The 15,893-nt window shown below is 45.5% G+C and overlaps 1 long non-coding RNA gene and 1 pseudogene across 1 annotated transcript in view; one reads left to right on the top strand and one right to left on the bottom strand.

Moving 5' to 3' along the window:
* Nucleotides 1-8,629: 8,629 nt before the first annotated feature.
* The window catches only part of LOC140218856 (uncharacterized), a 71,395-nt gene continuing 64,131 nt past the window's right edge, over nt 8,630-15,893 (bottom strand). Inside the window, exon 2 of the long non-coding RNA XR_011895049.1 lies at nt 8,630-8,774. This is a non-coding gene — a long non-coding RNA (uncharacterized lncRNA). The remainder of the gene's footprint in view (nt 8,775-15,893) is intronic.
* LOC126523284 (uncharacterized) lies at nt 13,486-14,463 on the top strand (annotated as a pseudogene).

The following is a 15,893-nucleotide window of genomic DNA, read 5'->3' as shown; positions in this document are numbered from 1 at the left end:
CCGAAATGAGCGCTGGAAAAGTGTGACCATTTTGAGTAAAACACAAACACCACAATAAATGGGAGAGGGTATGCTTAGGGGGACTGTTGACGTCCACGCTGCACCACTGTCTGCCCAAGCCAGTGTCATCCTCACTTTCCAAATTATCACTTTCGGCTTCAGAAAAAGCTGTAATAATTTACTATGTCGTCTTACTCTGCACTGGAATAAGAAAACTCCCGCTCATCCCTTTTATTCTCCCTCTCAGAGTCAAAAAGCAGCTTTTTTCTACATGCGCAACCTATGTGCACTGCCAGTGGGGCAGTGGGAAACACCACCTTTCAAGAGTGGTCAAAAGGCTCCCAAAAAATGCAATTTCCGAAATGAGCGCTGGAAAAGTGGGACCATTTGTGACTAGAACAGAAAAACCTCAATAAATGGGAGGTGGTGGACTGAGGGGGACTTTTGACTTCCACGCTGCACCGCTGTCTGCCCATGCCAGTGTCATCCTCACTTTCCGAATTATGATTTTCGGTCCCATAAAGCTATAATAATTGACCTTGCTGCCATACTCTGCAATGGAAAAAGAAAACTCCAGTGCATCTCTTTTAATCTCGCTTCCAAAGTCAAACAGCAGCGTTCTTCTGCATTCGCAACCTACGTGCACTGCCAGTGGGGTGGTGGGAAACACAACTTTCAAAACTGGTCAAAAAGCTCCCAAAAAGTGCAGTTTCCGAAATTGGCGCTGGAAAAGTGTGACCATTTGTGAGTAGAACACAAAGACCACAATAACAGGGAGGGGGCATGCTGAGGGGGACGGTTGACGTCCACGCTGCACCACTGTCTGCTCATGCCAGTGTCATCCTCACTTTCCGAATTATCACTTTCGGTCCCTAAAAAGCAATAATTATAACCCTGCTGCCATACTCTGCAATAGGAGAAGAAAACTTCAGTGGATCTCTCAAATTCTCGCTTACAGAGTCAAATAGCAGCTGTCTTCTACATGCGCAACCTACGTGCACTGCAATGGGGCACTGGGAAAGACCACCTTTCAAAGATGGTCAAAAGGCACCCAAAGAGTGCAGTTTCAAAAGTGAGCGCTTGAAAGTGTGACCATTTTGAGTAAAACACAAAGACCACAATAAATGGGAGAGGGTATGCTTAGGGGGACTGTTGACGTCCACGCTGCACCACTGTCTGCCCATGCCAGTGTCATCCTCACTGTCCGAATTATAACTTTCGGCCCCTGAAAAAGCTGTAATAATTAACCTTGCCGTTTTACTCGGCACTGGAATAAGAAAACTCCCGCTCATCCCTTTTATTCTCCCTCTCAGAGTCAAAAAGCAGCGTTCTTCTGCATTCGCAACCTACGTGCACTGCCAGTGGGGCAGTGGGAAACACAACTGTCCAAACTGCTCAAAATGCTCCCAAGGAGTGCAGTTTCCGAAATGAGCGCTGAAAAAGTGTGACCACTTGTGAGCAGAACACAAAAACCACAATTAATGTGAGGGGGTATGCGTAGGGGGACTGTTGACGTCCACGCTGCACCACTGTCTGCCCAAGCCAGTGTAATCCTCACTTGCCAAATTATCACTTTCCGCCCCAGAAAAAGCTATAATAATTGACCCTGCTGCCATAATCTAGAACGGAATGAGAAAACTCCAGTGCATCTCTATTAATCTCACTTCAAGAGTCAAACAGCAGCGTTCTTCTGAATTCGTAACCTACGTGCACTGCCAGTGGGGCGGTGGGAAACACAACTTTCGAAACTGGTCAAAAGGCTCCCAAAGAGTGCAGTTTCCGAAATTGGCGCTGGAAAAGTGTGACCATTTGTGAGTAGAACACAAAGGCCACAATAACAGGGAGGGGGCATGCTGAGGGGGACAGTTGACATCCACGCTGCACCACTGTCTGCTCATGCCAGTGTCATCCTCACTTTCCGAATTATCACTTTCGGTCCCTAAAAAGCAATAATTATTGACCCCGCTGCCATACTCTGCAATAGAACAAGAAAACTCCAGTGCATCTCTTTTAATCTCCCTTCCAGAGTCAAACAGCAGCGTTCTTCTGCATTCGCAACCTACGTGCACTGTCAGTGGGGCAGTGGGAAACACATCTTTCAAAACTGGTCAAACGGCTCCAAAAGAGTGCAGTTTCCGAAATGAGCGCTGGAAAAGTGGGACCACTTGTGAGTAGAACACAAAGACCACAATAACAGGGAGGGGGCATGCTGAGGGGACTGTTGACGTCCACGCTGCACAACTGTCTGCTCGTGCCATTGTCATCCTCACTTTCCGAATTATCACTTTCTGTCCCAAAAAAGCTATAATAGTTGACCCTGCTGCCATAATCTTCACTAGAAGAAGACAACTCCAGCGCATCTCTTTTAATCTCGCTTCCAGAGTCAAACAGCAGCGTTCTTCTGCATTCGCAACCTACGCGCACTGTCAGTGGGGCAGTGGGAGACATCAACTTTCAAAACTGGTCAAAAGGCTCGCAAAGAGTGCAGTTTCCGAAATGAGCGCTAGAAAACGCTGACCATCTGTGAGTAGAACACAAACACCACAATCACAGGGAGGGGTATGCTTAGGGGGACTGTTGACGTCCGCGCTGCACCACTGTCTGCCCATGCCAGTGTCATCCTCACTTTCCGAATTATCACTTTCGGCCTCTGAAAAAGCCATAATAATTTACCTTGTCCTCTTACTCTTCATTGTAAGAAGAAAACTCCAGCTCATCCCTTTTATTCTCCCTCTCAGATTCAATACGCAACTTTCTTCGACATACGCAACCTATGTGCCCTACCAGTGTGACAGTGGCAAACACCACCTTGAAAAACTGGTCACAAGGCTCCCAAAGAATGCAGTTTCCGAAATTGGCGCTGGAAAAGTGTGACCATTTTGAGTAAAACACAAAGACCACAATAAATGGGAGAGGGTATGCTTAGGGGGACTGTTGACGTCCACGGTGCACCACTGTCTGCCCATGCCAGTGTCATCCTCACTGTCCGAATTATAACTTTCGGCCCCTGAAAAAGCTGTAACAATTTTCTATGTCGTCTTACTCTGCACTGGAATAAGAAAACTCCCGCTCATCCCTTTTATTCTCCCTCTCAGAGCCAAAAAGTAGCTTTCTTCTACATGCGCAACCTATGTGCATTGCCAGTTGGGCAGTGGGAAACACCACCTTTCTGAACTGGCCAAAAGGCTCCCAAAGATTGAAGTTTCAGAATTGAGCGGTAGAAAAGTGTTGGCATTTGTGAACAGAACACAAAAACCAAAATAAATGGGAGGGGGTATGCGTAGGGCAACTGTTGACGTCCACGCTGCACCACTGTCTGCCCAAGCCAGTGTCATCCTCACTTTCCAAATTATCACTTTCGGCCCCAGAAAAAGCTGTAATAATTTACTATGTCGTCTTACTCTGCACTGGAATAAGAAAACTCCCGCTCATCCCTTTTATTCTCCCTCTCAGAGTCAAAAAGCAGCTTTCTTCTACATGCGCAACCTATGTGCACTGCCAGTGGGGCAGTGGGAAACACCACCTTTCAAGAGTGGTCAAAAGGCTCCCAAAAAATGCAATTTCCGAAATGAGCGCTGGAAAAGTGGGACCATTTGTGACTAGAACAGAAAAACCTCAATAAATGGGAGGTGGTGGACTGAGGGGGACTTTTGACTTCCACGCTGCACCGCTGTCTGCCCATGCCAGTGTCATCCTCACTTTCCGAATTATGATTTTCGGTCCCATAAAGCTATAATAATTGACCTTGCTGCCATACTCTGCAATGGAAAAAGAAAACTCCAGTGCATCTCTTTTAATCTCGCTTCCAAAGTCAAACAGCAGCGTTCTTCTGCATTCGCAACCTACGTGCACTGCCAGTGGGGTGGTGGGAAACACAACTTTCAAAACTGGTCAAAAAGCTCCCAAAAAGTGCAGTTTCCGAAATTGGCGCTGGAAAAGTGTGACCATTTGTGAGTAGAACACAAAGACCACAATAACAGGGAGGGGGCATGCTGAGGGGGACTGTTGACGTCCACGCTGCACCACTGTCTGCTCATGCCAGTGTCATCCTCACTTTCCGAATTATCACTTTCGGTCCCTAAAAAGCAATAATTATAACCCTGCTGCCATACTCTGCAATAGGAGAAGAAAACTTCAGTGGATCTCTCAAATTCTCGCTTACAGAGTCAAATAGCAGCTGTCTTCTACATGCGCAACCTACGTGCACTGCAATGGGGCACTGGGAAAGACCACCTTTCAAAGATGGTCAAAAGGCACCCAAAGAGTGCAGTTTCAAAAGTGAGCGCTGGAAAGTGTGACCATTTTGAGTAAAACACAAAGACCACAATAAATGGGAGAGGGTATGCTTAGGGGGACTGTTGACGTCCATGCTGCACCACTGTCTGCCCATGCCAGTGTCATCCTCACTGTCCGAATTATAACTTTCGGCCCCTAAAAAAGCTGTAATAATTTACCTTGCCGTTTTACTCGGCACTGGAATAAGAAAACTCCCGCTCATCCCTTTTATTCTCCCTCTCAGAGTCAAAAAGCACCGTTCTTCTGCATTCGCAACCTACGTGCACTGCCAGTGGGGCAGTGGGAAACACAACTGTCCAAACTGCTCAAAATGCTCCCAAGGAGTGCAGTTTCCGAAATGAGCGCTGAAAAAGTGTGACCACTTGTGAGCAGAACACAAAAACCACAATTAATGGGAGGGGGTATGCGTAGGGGGACTGTTGACGTCCACGCTGCACCACTGTCTGCCCAAGCCAGTGTAATCCTCACTTGCCAAATTATCACTTTCGGCCCCAGAAAAAGCTATAATAATTGGCCCTGCTGCCATAATCTAGAATGGAATGAGAAAACTCCAGTGCATCTCTATTAATCTCACTTCAAGAGTCAAACAGCAGCGTTCTTCTGAATTCGTAACCTACGTGCACTGCCAGTGGGGCGGTGGGAAACACAACTTTCGAAACTGGTCAAAAGGCTCCCAAAGAGTGCAGTTTCCGAAATTGGCGCTGGAAAAGTGTGACCATTTGTGAGTAGAACACAAAGGCCACAATAACAGGGAGGGGGCATGCTGAGGGGGACAGTTGACATCCACGCTGCACCACTGTCTGCTCATGCCAGTGTCATCCTCACTTTCCGAATTATCACTTTCGGTCCCTAAAAAGCAATAATTATTGACCCCGCTGCCATACTCTGCAATAGAACAAGAAAACTCCACTGCATCTCTTTTAATCTCCCTTCCAGAGTCAAACAGCAGCGTTCTTCTGCATTCGCAACCTACGTGCACTGTCAGTGGGGCAGTGGGAAACACATCTTTCAAAACTGGTCAAACGGCTCCAAAAGAGTGCAGTTTCCGAAATGAGCGCTGGAAAAGTGGGACCACTTGTGAGTAGAACACAAAGACCACAATAACAGGGAGGGGGCATGCTGAGGGGACTGTTGACGTCCACGCTGCACAACTGTCTGCTCGTGCCAGTGTCATCCTCACTTTCCGAATTATCACTTTCTGTCCCAAAAAAGCTATAATAGTTGACCCTGCTGCCATACTCTTCAGTGGAAGAAGAAAACTCCAGCGCATCTCTTTCAATCTCGCTTCGAGAGTCAAACAGCTGCGTTCTTCTGAATTCGCTACCTACGTGCACTGCCAGTGGAGCAGTGGCAAACACCACCTTTCAAAACTGGTCAAAAGGCTCCCAAAGAGTCCAGTTTCCGAAATGAGCGCTGGAAAAGTGTGACCATTTGTGAGTATAACACAAAGACCACAATAAATGTGAGGGGGTATGCTGAGGGGAACTGTTGACTTCCACGCTGCACCACTGTCTGTCCATGCCAGTGTCAGCCTCAGTTTTCGCATTATCACTTTCTGCCGTAGAAAAAGCTATAATAATTCACCCTGCTGCCATAATCTTCCCTAGAAGAAGACAACTCCAGCGCATCTCTTTTAATCTTGCTTCCAGAGTCAAACAGCAGCGTTCTTCTGCCTGCGCTACCTACGTCCACTGCCAATGGGGCAGTAGGAAACATTACCTTTCAAAACTGCTCAAAAGGCTCCCAAAGAGTGCAGTTTCCGTAATGCGCTGGAAAATCTAGACCATTTGTGATTAGAACACAAAGACCACAATAACAGGGAGGGGGCATGCTCAGGGGGACTGTTGACATCCACACTGCACCACTGTCTGCTCATGCCAGTGTCATCCTCACTTTCCGAATTATCACTTTCGGCCCCAGAAAAAGCTGTAATAACTGACCCTGCTGCCATACTCTTCACTGGAAGAAGAAAACTCCAGCGCATCTCTGAATTTCGCTTGCAGAGTCAAACCGCTGCGTTCTTCTGCATTCACAACCCACGTGCACTGCCAGTGGGGCAGTTGGAAACACCACCTTTCAAAACTGGTGAGACGGCTCCCAAAGCGTGCAGTTTCCGAAATGAGCGCTGGAAAAGTGTGACCATTTGTCAGTAGAACACAAATACCACAATAAATGGGAGGGGGTGTGCTGAGGAGGACTGCTGATGTCCACACTGCACCACTCTCTGCCCATTCTAGTGTCATCTTCACTTTCCGAATTATCACTTTCGTCCACAGAAAAAGCTATAATAATTCACCCTGCTGCCATACTCTTCATTGGAAGAAAAATCCAGCGCATCTCTTTTAATCTCGCTTCCAGAGTCAAACAGCAGCGTTCTTCTGCATTCGCAACCTACGTGCACTGCCAGTGGGGCACTGGGAAACACCACCTTTCAAAACTGGCCAAAAGGTTCCCAAAGAGTGCAGTTTCCGAAATGAGCACTGGAAATGTGTGACCATTTGTGAGTAGAACACAAAGACCACTATAAATGGGAGGGGGTATGCTGAGGGGGTCTTTTGAGATCCACGCTCCACCACTGTCTGCCCATGCCAGTGTGATCCTCACTTTCCGAATTATCACTTTCGTCCCCAGAAAAATCTATAATAATTCACCCTGCTGCCATACTCTTCACTGGAAGAAGAAAACTGCAGCGCATTTCTTTTAATCTCGCTTCCAGAGTCAAACAGCAGCGTTCTTCTGCACAATCAACCTACGTGCACTGCCAGTGGGGCAGTGGGAAACACCACCTTTCAAAACTGGTCAAAAGGCTCCTAACGAGTGGAGTTTCAGAAATGAGCGCTGACAAAGTGTGGCCATCTGTGAGTAGAACACAAAGTCCACAATAAATGGGATCTTTGAGTGCTCACAAAATGCTGCCGTCTATAGTAGAAGAGAAACTTAGTTGACGCGCTCCGTTCATCAACATCATGGATACTCATCCAAAGCAGAGCTTGCCAGTATCACCTGGTCGAGCTAGGCCAATTCAAGAACGAGAAACAGCCTTGTGGAACACCAGTTTTGACAGAAACATGGGGAAGAACAATCGTTATCCGTAACATATTGGGTGCAATTGGTCGACAATACAGTCTTAAATCTTGGAGTCAATATTTTATGTTCTCATTGTAATGAGAAGTAACTGATGAGACACCGCTTCGAATGCTTTCACTAAATGACAAAATACACACTCAACATCTACTGCATTACCTATATGTGGATCATGGGTGAGACTAGGGGGCTAAGTTTCACAAGAGTATTTCTTGTAAAGACGACGCTGTAAGTCACTAAAAACTGAGTTAGATTTTAGGAATAGTATCAGATTGGGGAATATTGCATGTTTGAGTAATTGATAAGGTATAGGACCTGTTTTGGAAACGGGTTTGCAATTTGGAGGAGAATGTGGGCTGCCCAGTGTAAAACAAGGATCACGTTCTTATGAAGCGACAAGTGAAGCACTGGAGTGACTGCAAGAAAAGATGTGATAAAGATACATTGATGAACAAACTGCAGTGTATCTTTTTTAATTCCGCCTAGCTGGATTTAGTCAATGCCGCTGTTAGATAACAACCCAAATTTATGGATTAAAATTTGTTGGTGTTTCGCACCTCACAGGAGTATTGCCCCCTTCAAATTCAGGCTTACTGAGCCTAAGGGCCACCTCAGCCATCGCCTTGCGTAATCTAGCGCGCTGCTGCGCACGCACGCTCAGCCTGCAAAATGGAGGCTGAGCACTGCGTGGCGAGAAGCACAGTATTGCGCTAAGTTAATGGGAACCACTCATTTGTCTCTGATGACACAAACTGCACAAACGCCTGTCAGTGCAGGATGCAAAGAGGCTCGCACACAAAGGGCAGAAATGCGGACAAACGGGCGCTGCTAGCACGTTCACTGTGTGAGGACAGCTCCATACAGCACACCGCTAGGGAAAAGTGTCCCCGTGGCTATGCTGTGTACTCTCCCAATGCCCAATAGGCCTGCTCACAAAAGCTAGGGCAACCCGATAAGCGCAGCTTGGCTGAGTAGGACCACAATAAGACTACACACGGGCAACAGGCACCACTGTTTGACTTCCCTAGCAAAAATTCTAATACAGAAACTAATAGCCTATGAGGTTATTAACCCTAATACAGTCTATTATGTCCAGTAGTGTATTGGTCTAATAGATCTATTGGTGCATTAGTGTAATAGGCCTATCGGCGTATTAGTTTAATAGGCATATTAGTGTATTAGTCTCATAGTTGTAATTGGCGATAAAGAAAATCTTGCAATGCACCAGTTACAGAACGAAAAACAGGCGTAATTGCTAGAAGCATTTATTTGCGCAGCATGTATTTTAACAGGTTTCTCTTTCGAGGTCTTCGTCAGGTCAACAATCTTGATTGCCAGAGCTTTTAGTCCACTTCGACCAGGGAACGTCATTTTGAAGAAGTGGTTAAGAGACCCTGGGCAGAAAAATGCACACATAACAAACACTTAAAAGCAGGGGTTCTAGCTCTAACTCTAAATCTTTAAGCTGGCAATATTTTCTTCTAAATTGAAATAATGTGGCTCCGCAATTTCCAAACTAATTTTCGGACAGAGTGCTATATGCTAGCTCGAATTGTTTATCATAATGAATAATGACGCCACCTTACACTACTGAATAATAAGTTCTTGTGAGACCGAAAGTTCCCTCTCACGTCGCGTCATTTACGTGCATATCCGCTAAGTGTTGCATTGTTTTTTTAGTAACGTGGCACAAGGGACCAGGCACACTGTCCGACAGCCGCTATGCCAATTCGTATATTTAAGAAGCTGCGTTGAAGCAGCTTTGTCTTGCAGAGGCCGACAAATTTAATGTCTTGTCATCGGTCACAAGAAAAGCGAGCATACTAAAGTATCGTGGCACGAAAAGTCTTAACCAGTGGTTCAGCCAGGAATTTATGCTTTGAAATTGAGCCTTTAGGCCACGCGTTCACACGCGCCAGTGCAAGTGACGGACGGACGGACGGACGGACAGACAGACAGACAGACAGACAGACAGACAGACAGACAGACAGACAGACAGACGGACAGACGGACAGACGGACAGACGGACAGACAGACAGACAGACAGACAGACAGACAGACAGACGGACGGACGGACGGACGGACGGACGGACGGACGGACGGACGGACGGACGGACAGCGAACTTTATTTAATCCTGAGGAGCTACTGTCGGGACCTCCTAACGGGAGGCCTTCGTGGCCGCTTGCCGCACCCACGTAGAGGACAGAACACCGTGACGCTCCGCCCTTTCCTGGGCCCTCTGGGTAGCCTCGGTTTGATTTTGGAGTACCGTGCTCCTGATGGCCTCCTCTCATTCGGCTTCGCTGGAGAGGAAGTCGTTAGGCAACGCGGGACATCGCCAGAGCATGTGACCATAGAGAAAAAGGTTTCACTGCAGTCAGGACAACTAGGGTCCACATCTGAGTACATCTTACTGAGGAATCCCCGCGACGGGAAAGATCCCGTCTGCAACATTCTAAGAGCAGCTTACTGACCTATACTGAGCTTCGGGTGAGGCAGAGGATAACCTCTCCGACCAAGTTGGTAATGTTTAGTAATTTCATTAAATGTGAGGACTCGATCGTTCTGCTTAGTCCCCTTCTGCCCCTCCGGAGCCACCAGACCGTCGCGGCGCGTGAGTTCTCGCGCACGCTCGTGGGCCAGCTCGTTGAGGTTCGGAAAGCCCTCGAGAACGTTCGTCCCCATGTGTGCGGGTAACCACGTGATGTAATGAGAACCGGGGCAAGCCCTTTTCTCTAGAATAGAGGCCGCTTTTCGTACGAGGTTACCCGATTCGAAAGCTCTGATTGCGTCTCTCGAGTCAGTGTAAATGTAGGTACGCTCTGGGTCACACAAGGCCAGCGCAACCACAATTTGCTCTGCTATACTCGCGGTGGCCGCTCTGACCGAGGCCGAGGAGCGAAGCACCCCCCGTCCGTCTACAACCGACAACGCGAACACTCTCCTGTTCCGGTACTGCGCCGCATCGACAAAGACCGCGGAGTCTCTGTCATCTCTAACTTTCTTCAAGATGGTTCGTGCACGGGCTTCACGCAGAGGCAGAAATTTTTTTTTTTGCGTAACAAATTTTGACGGACGAATGATGATGAAATATAGAGCAGCTATACAAAAGCGATCACGGCGGTTCGTCACAAGGGGGCAAACAGCAACCATCACATAAAGATGTTAGTGACAGTTCATCTGAAGGTTAGATCAACTTCCGGCTATAGGGTTGTTTCTGTGTTTCATTCTGGACTGAATGAAGAGTAGTAATTAGAGTGAATTGTAACATCAGAATCAACTTTATTCTCGCTATATATGCGGACGCGCATGCAATGACAACTATTATGAGAATAAGAGTTAGTGGAGACCAATTTTGAAAGTCGGAGAAAGAAGACATGTAGCGGAAGTATTATATTTCCTTTACGAAAAATCACAAGATTCAATACTTCAAAAACGGATATGTTTGTAACATTATTACATCGTTCATTATTGGTTTCTTTTTTTTTTCTAGGTGTATACTATCGACAAAGTAACTATTTAACAGGGAAGAAGAAACTTTGATAAATAATGGTCCGGCAGTTTTTGTTGTGGTGGCCTCAGGTGGCGGCTCGAAGTCCTTGGACTCGGGATAAAATTTAATCAAGTGGATGTTGCGTTAGACGGTTCTCGTAATAGTCATCTGAACTGCAGAAAGAGTCAAGCAAAATTGTTCGCGAACGGCGTGTTAATTGTAAACGGCCCTGTCGCATCACCGCAAAAATCGTCAGACGATATAAGCGCAAGCGACTCGTGGACGGTACAGTTCTAGGAAAACATTTCAGTTGGATGTTTTCACTGGGGAGTGTGGAAGAAGTGATTATACGAAGCCGAAGTGTGAAGAGATGTCAAAGTGTGCAATTTTTGTAGCCATTGTCGATTCGTTTAAGAATAATTAAGGCTGCATGCCAGGGCCGCATTAAGAAAAATGGAGGCCCTGGGCTAATGCGCATGCAGGCCCCCTTTCCCTATACTGACCCCCCCCCCACCTGTCGCCTGCTACGCTACTGGAAATATGCCATGTTTCATTTTAATTCTACCAAATTAAAAAAAACGAAGTGCGATCAGCGGGATTCTTATTGTTGTTATTATTATAATGAAAACAACAAAACTTGCTTGAAACGCGTGCTGTTGTAAACACCAACACATATATGTTCACTTTGTGATAGTTTGCATTTTGTTTTCAGCAAAAGCTAGGCTTTAAGGAAAAGTTTAGGGCCCTCAAGACGAACAAGAATGTAGAAAAGACAACACAGCTCAGATGTCGATCCTTCTGAAGCTAGGCTTTGTTTGCATCACTAAGTTTAATCCCGTGAGGAGACGCACGGTTGTATCCAAAACATTCTTTATTAAAATTCAAGCATCAGACTGCAGTAAGTGTGATGTACATTACTCTATAAATATGCAATAAATATATACAATACTTAAGGCAATACAAACACCATAAAATGCACTAGAATACAGATGAAAATTACCAACTGTAATTACAAAACATTATTTGAAAATATTTTCGTTAAAGGTAAGATAAGCAAGGACGACACCAAATAAACGTGGCACTATCAAAAACAACAAAAATACAGTTCATTATAAGCGCGCTAAATATCACAAGAAGAACAAACAACAGACGAACGAAGATTTGCATACCTTCAATTACACTGCTCAGCGTTTCATTGGCAACGTGGAGGCTGGGAGGCGACACAACGAACTTATTGGAACTATTCATGTATAGCGCAAACAGTCCTGTTTTAAAATGGCACCTTTAGCGCCTTCGCTTTGGCGAAATCACATATAGTCTGTTCGAAGGATACATCGCGGACGAGGTCACTTTCAATGGACATGACAGCAAGCGAGTTCACCTTGTCGTCAAGGGCGCTCGAACGAAGGCGATTTTTTATCAGCGACAACCTGGAAAACGATCGTTCGGTCTCATAACTTGCCACGGGTATGCTTAAGTACATTCGGAAAGCAATAGAAAGGTTCGGAAACATATCAATAAGCTTTCTTACGTGCAGCAACTTCATTATTCCCAGGGGACTCGTGTCCTGGCAGACAGAGTTCTGCAGAAAGTTCGCAAACTGAACAATTTCAGCGGGAAATGCTGGCTCCAAATCATTTTTGTAAGTTTTCACCAACTTCTCAGCCTGCTGTGGCAGAGAGGCCTCGCTCCCAACTTCTGTCAGCAATATTAAGAATCCGAACCTTTCGCAGAATGCAGTGTAGGCAGCTTTTCGCACTCGCAAAGCAGAGCCTAGACTGTCAAGTACAACATTGTAGGTCTCTACGATAAACTTTTTTCTACCTTGTAGCGCACTATCGCTTTTTCCGTGCGGGTGCTTACTCAAAACGATGCGTTTGCCCTCATCTCGATAACATTGATTGGTACTTAGCGTGCGTGCCCTCTAGCTCTTCGAAGGTATCAAAGAGAGGTCCCAAAGAATTAACAAAGCCTTCTAGAGAGCTAGCAGGTCTACAGCAGTTGAAAACACTGGCGGCAGCAGCGGCAAGGAACGCGCATTTTTTGAAGACGCTTCTCTGATGATTACAGGCAGCTGGGAGCTTCTGATTGCCATTTTCGTCTACGTCAACGTGCGTTGGTGGCTGGGAAGCGGAATGTTTCGTCCTGCATCGCTACCACCAGCGGACACGCCCCCAGTCGGACCAAGCTATAAAGGACACACTGCAGCCTGCAACTGTCACACTGGCGGCAGCAGCGGCAAGGAACGCGCATTTTTTTAAGACGCTTCTCTGATCATTACAGGTTAGTTACTAATTTGTTTTATTATATTCTCCTGCACATTGTTACTGCTGCCGCCGCCGCCGCCGCCGCCAAAGGTGCTGTCATGCCATTAGAAAAAGAGTGTTCGCTGTGTGGTGTGCAATTCAATGAATCAGATTTCAAAATAGATTGTAGTGGCTGTGGACATACGTATCACACGGGAAAGTGTGCAGGGATTTCTGATGCCACAATTAAAGCTAAGGGGGAGCAGTACCGTAGTGCATGGCGCTGTACAACTTGCAGACGTTCAAAGGGTCGTGCCCCGCCACCCGACAAAACTGATGACTCAGATGCGCAGGATGCTCAAACTATGTTGGTATCCATAAACGAAAAACTGGAATACCTACTGCCCCTAAAACAGACGGTTGAAAGTGTTGAAGACACGGTCCAGTTTATGAGTGTACAATACGACGAGCTCTTAACGAGAATAGAAAAGAATGAACGTGAAGTAAAGGAACTAAAGCATAGAATAGAAAGGGTTGAGGCCAAAGACAGTGAAATGATGCAGCTGAAAACGGAAGTGGACGATTTGGAATGGAGAAGTAGAAAGCTTAACCTTGAATTTCATGGAATTAAGCAGGTGCAGAATGAAAACTTGCTTCTTGAAATAAATAAGCTGACTGTGTTAAACAACTTGCCGCAGCTTCTGGAAAATGATATAGTGGCCACTCATCGCCTGCCTTCAAAGGCAGATAAGGCACCCGGTATAATCTGTCGTTTTGCCAATCAGGCTATCAGGGATAAATGGTGGCAAAGCAGGAAAAAAACTGTCAAGTGAAAATACCAGCGTTTTTTTGTCGGAGAACTTAACTAAAAGGACACGCGCCTTGTTGTTCGAAAGTAAGCTCTGGGCCAAAGCTGACAACTACAAGTATGTATGGCACAACAACAAAGTTCTCGTGCGGAAAACAGACGGGGCAAACGCGGTAGTCATTTCTAATTCTAGCGACCGCAAAAAACTTAGTAAGACAAGCAGCTGAACTGAAACACTGCTATGGCAAATGTATCCAGTACGCCTTATGTATTACCGCACACTTTTACTAGTCATTTAGAGCCAACATTTCGCAAGTCTTTCAGATGTTTTCACCTAAACATCCGATCTTTTGCTAACAAGGAAAATTACCTACAACTTTTCATTAAACAAACGAAAGAATCATTTGACGTTATAATGCTGACGGAAACATGGTGTACTGATGACGTGAATATTTTCCGGCTTCCATTATATAATACTTTCCATCTGAATCGACCAACCGGTCGTGGGGGTGGGGTGTGCATTTTAACTAGAAAACCATTAGAGTGTGAAATATTGAATGAGTCTTCAATGGTAACTCAGGATTATGAGTTATTGACTGTAAAACCTCATAAAACAGTGTTATCTGTTTGTTATCGCCCTCCAAGTGGTTCGGTTACACGTTTTGTTGAATACTTAGATACTCTTCATGCGTTCATTAATGACATGAAATTAGACATAATTTTGGTGGGGACATCAACATGATGAAAAATTATCCACTAGAACTCAGGCTTAAAACACTATTAAAATGCAATGCATGCTGGAATACTATAAAATTGCCTACCAGAGTGACCAAGAATACGTCATCTCTACTCGACGTATTTATTACAAATATAAATCGAGATTCAGTTAAAGCTGGCGTATTCGGGTCGGATTTGAGCGACCATATGCCAATATTTCTATGTTACAAGAGTCATCTACAGAATAAGGAATCACAGTCGACACACCTTATCCAACCAATAACTGAACAAAATCTTTTTATGTTTCGGGCCAATATCCTGCAAACAACCTGGGATACTGCATTTGAATCTAAAGATGCAAATTTCGCTTATGAATCTTTTTTTAGCCTCTTAAAATCAATATACGACGCTTGTTTTCCGTTGAAGTGCGTAAAACAGAAAAATATGATACGTAAGCCGTGGATTACCCCTGAACTATCTGTTCGAATATGCAAGAAGAATGCTTTATATGCTGAATTCATAAAGACCAAAGATCTTGAACTTTTCTGCCGTATTAAGAAAATTCGGAATCGTCTAGATAAAGACATAAAAAAGACGAGGCGCGAGCATTGTTTCAATGCCTTTAGTTCTTCGAATTCATCTTCGGATGTTGCGTGGAAAAACCTGTAATCTCTGCTAAATTACAATGTTCCTGCTGAATATTGTGGCTTGTCGCAAACTTCTAGTAGAAGATCGCCACTTCCCATCTTCGTAATTTTATAACCTGGGCCCATTGCTTCAGTGGTACATTTAGCTACAAGAAATGGTGATATCACTCGGACTGTCTTGGTTTCGTGCTGACTGTGGACAACGTGGTATTTAGGAAAGGACACTTTCGGTTGCATGAAAAAGTTGAACTGTTCACCGGTGCGGCCCCTGTTCAGGGAGCGATCAGGTAATAGGGGAAAAGCTTCAGCCATAAAAATTTGGAAAATTCGGCGGCGATGGTGGCCACCCACCACGGAGCCTAACAAGGGGACGCTACAGGATTGGAAGCCTGAAGACGCCAGCCATGCATCACCACTATACCCTACTATAAAATACCCGAGGTTGGATAATTACACCAGTTTAACCCTTGCCGCCAGGAAATACGGAAGTAAAAGAAGTGTTGTATTGTGTTGGGTTTAATGGCGCATAAGCAACTTAGGCTATCATGCGCCAAACGCAAGGTCAAATTTATTTTTAAAAAAGTTGGGTCACCTCAGTGAC

Source organism: Dermacentor andersoni, chromosome 6, assembly GCF_023375885.2.
Source record: "Dermacentor andersoni chromosome 6, qqDerAnde1_hic_scaffold, whole genome shotgun sequence".
Lineage (NCBI taxonomy): Eukaryota > Metazoa > Arthropoda > Arachnida > Ixodida > Ixodidae > Dermacentor > Dermacentor andersoni.
The sequence above is the reverse complement of the archived record's forward strand: the minus strand, read 5'-3'. Positions and strand labels throughout refer to the sequence as shown.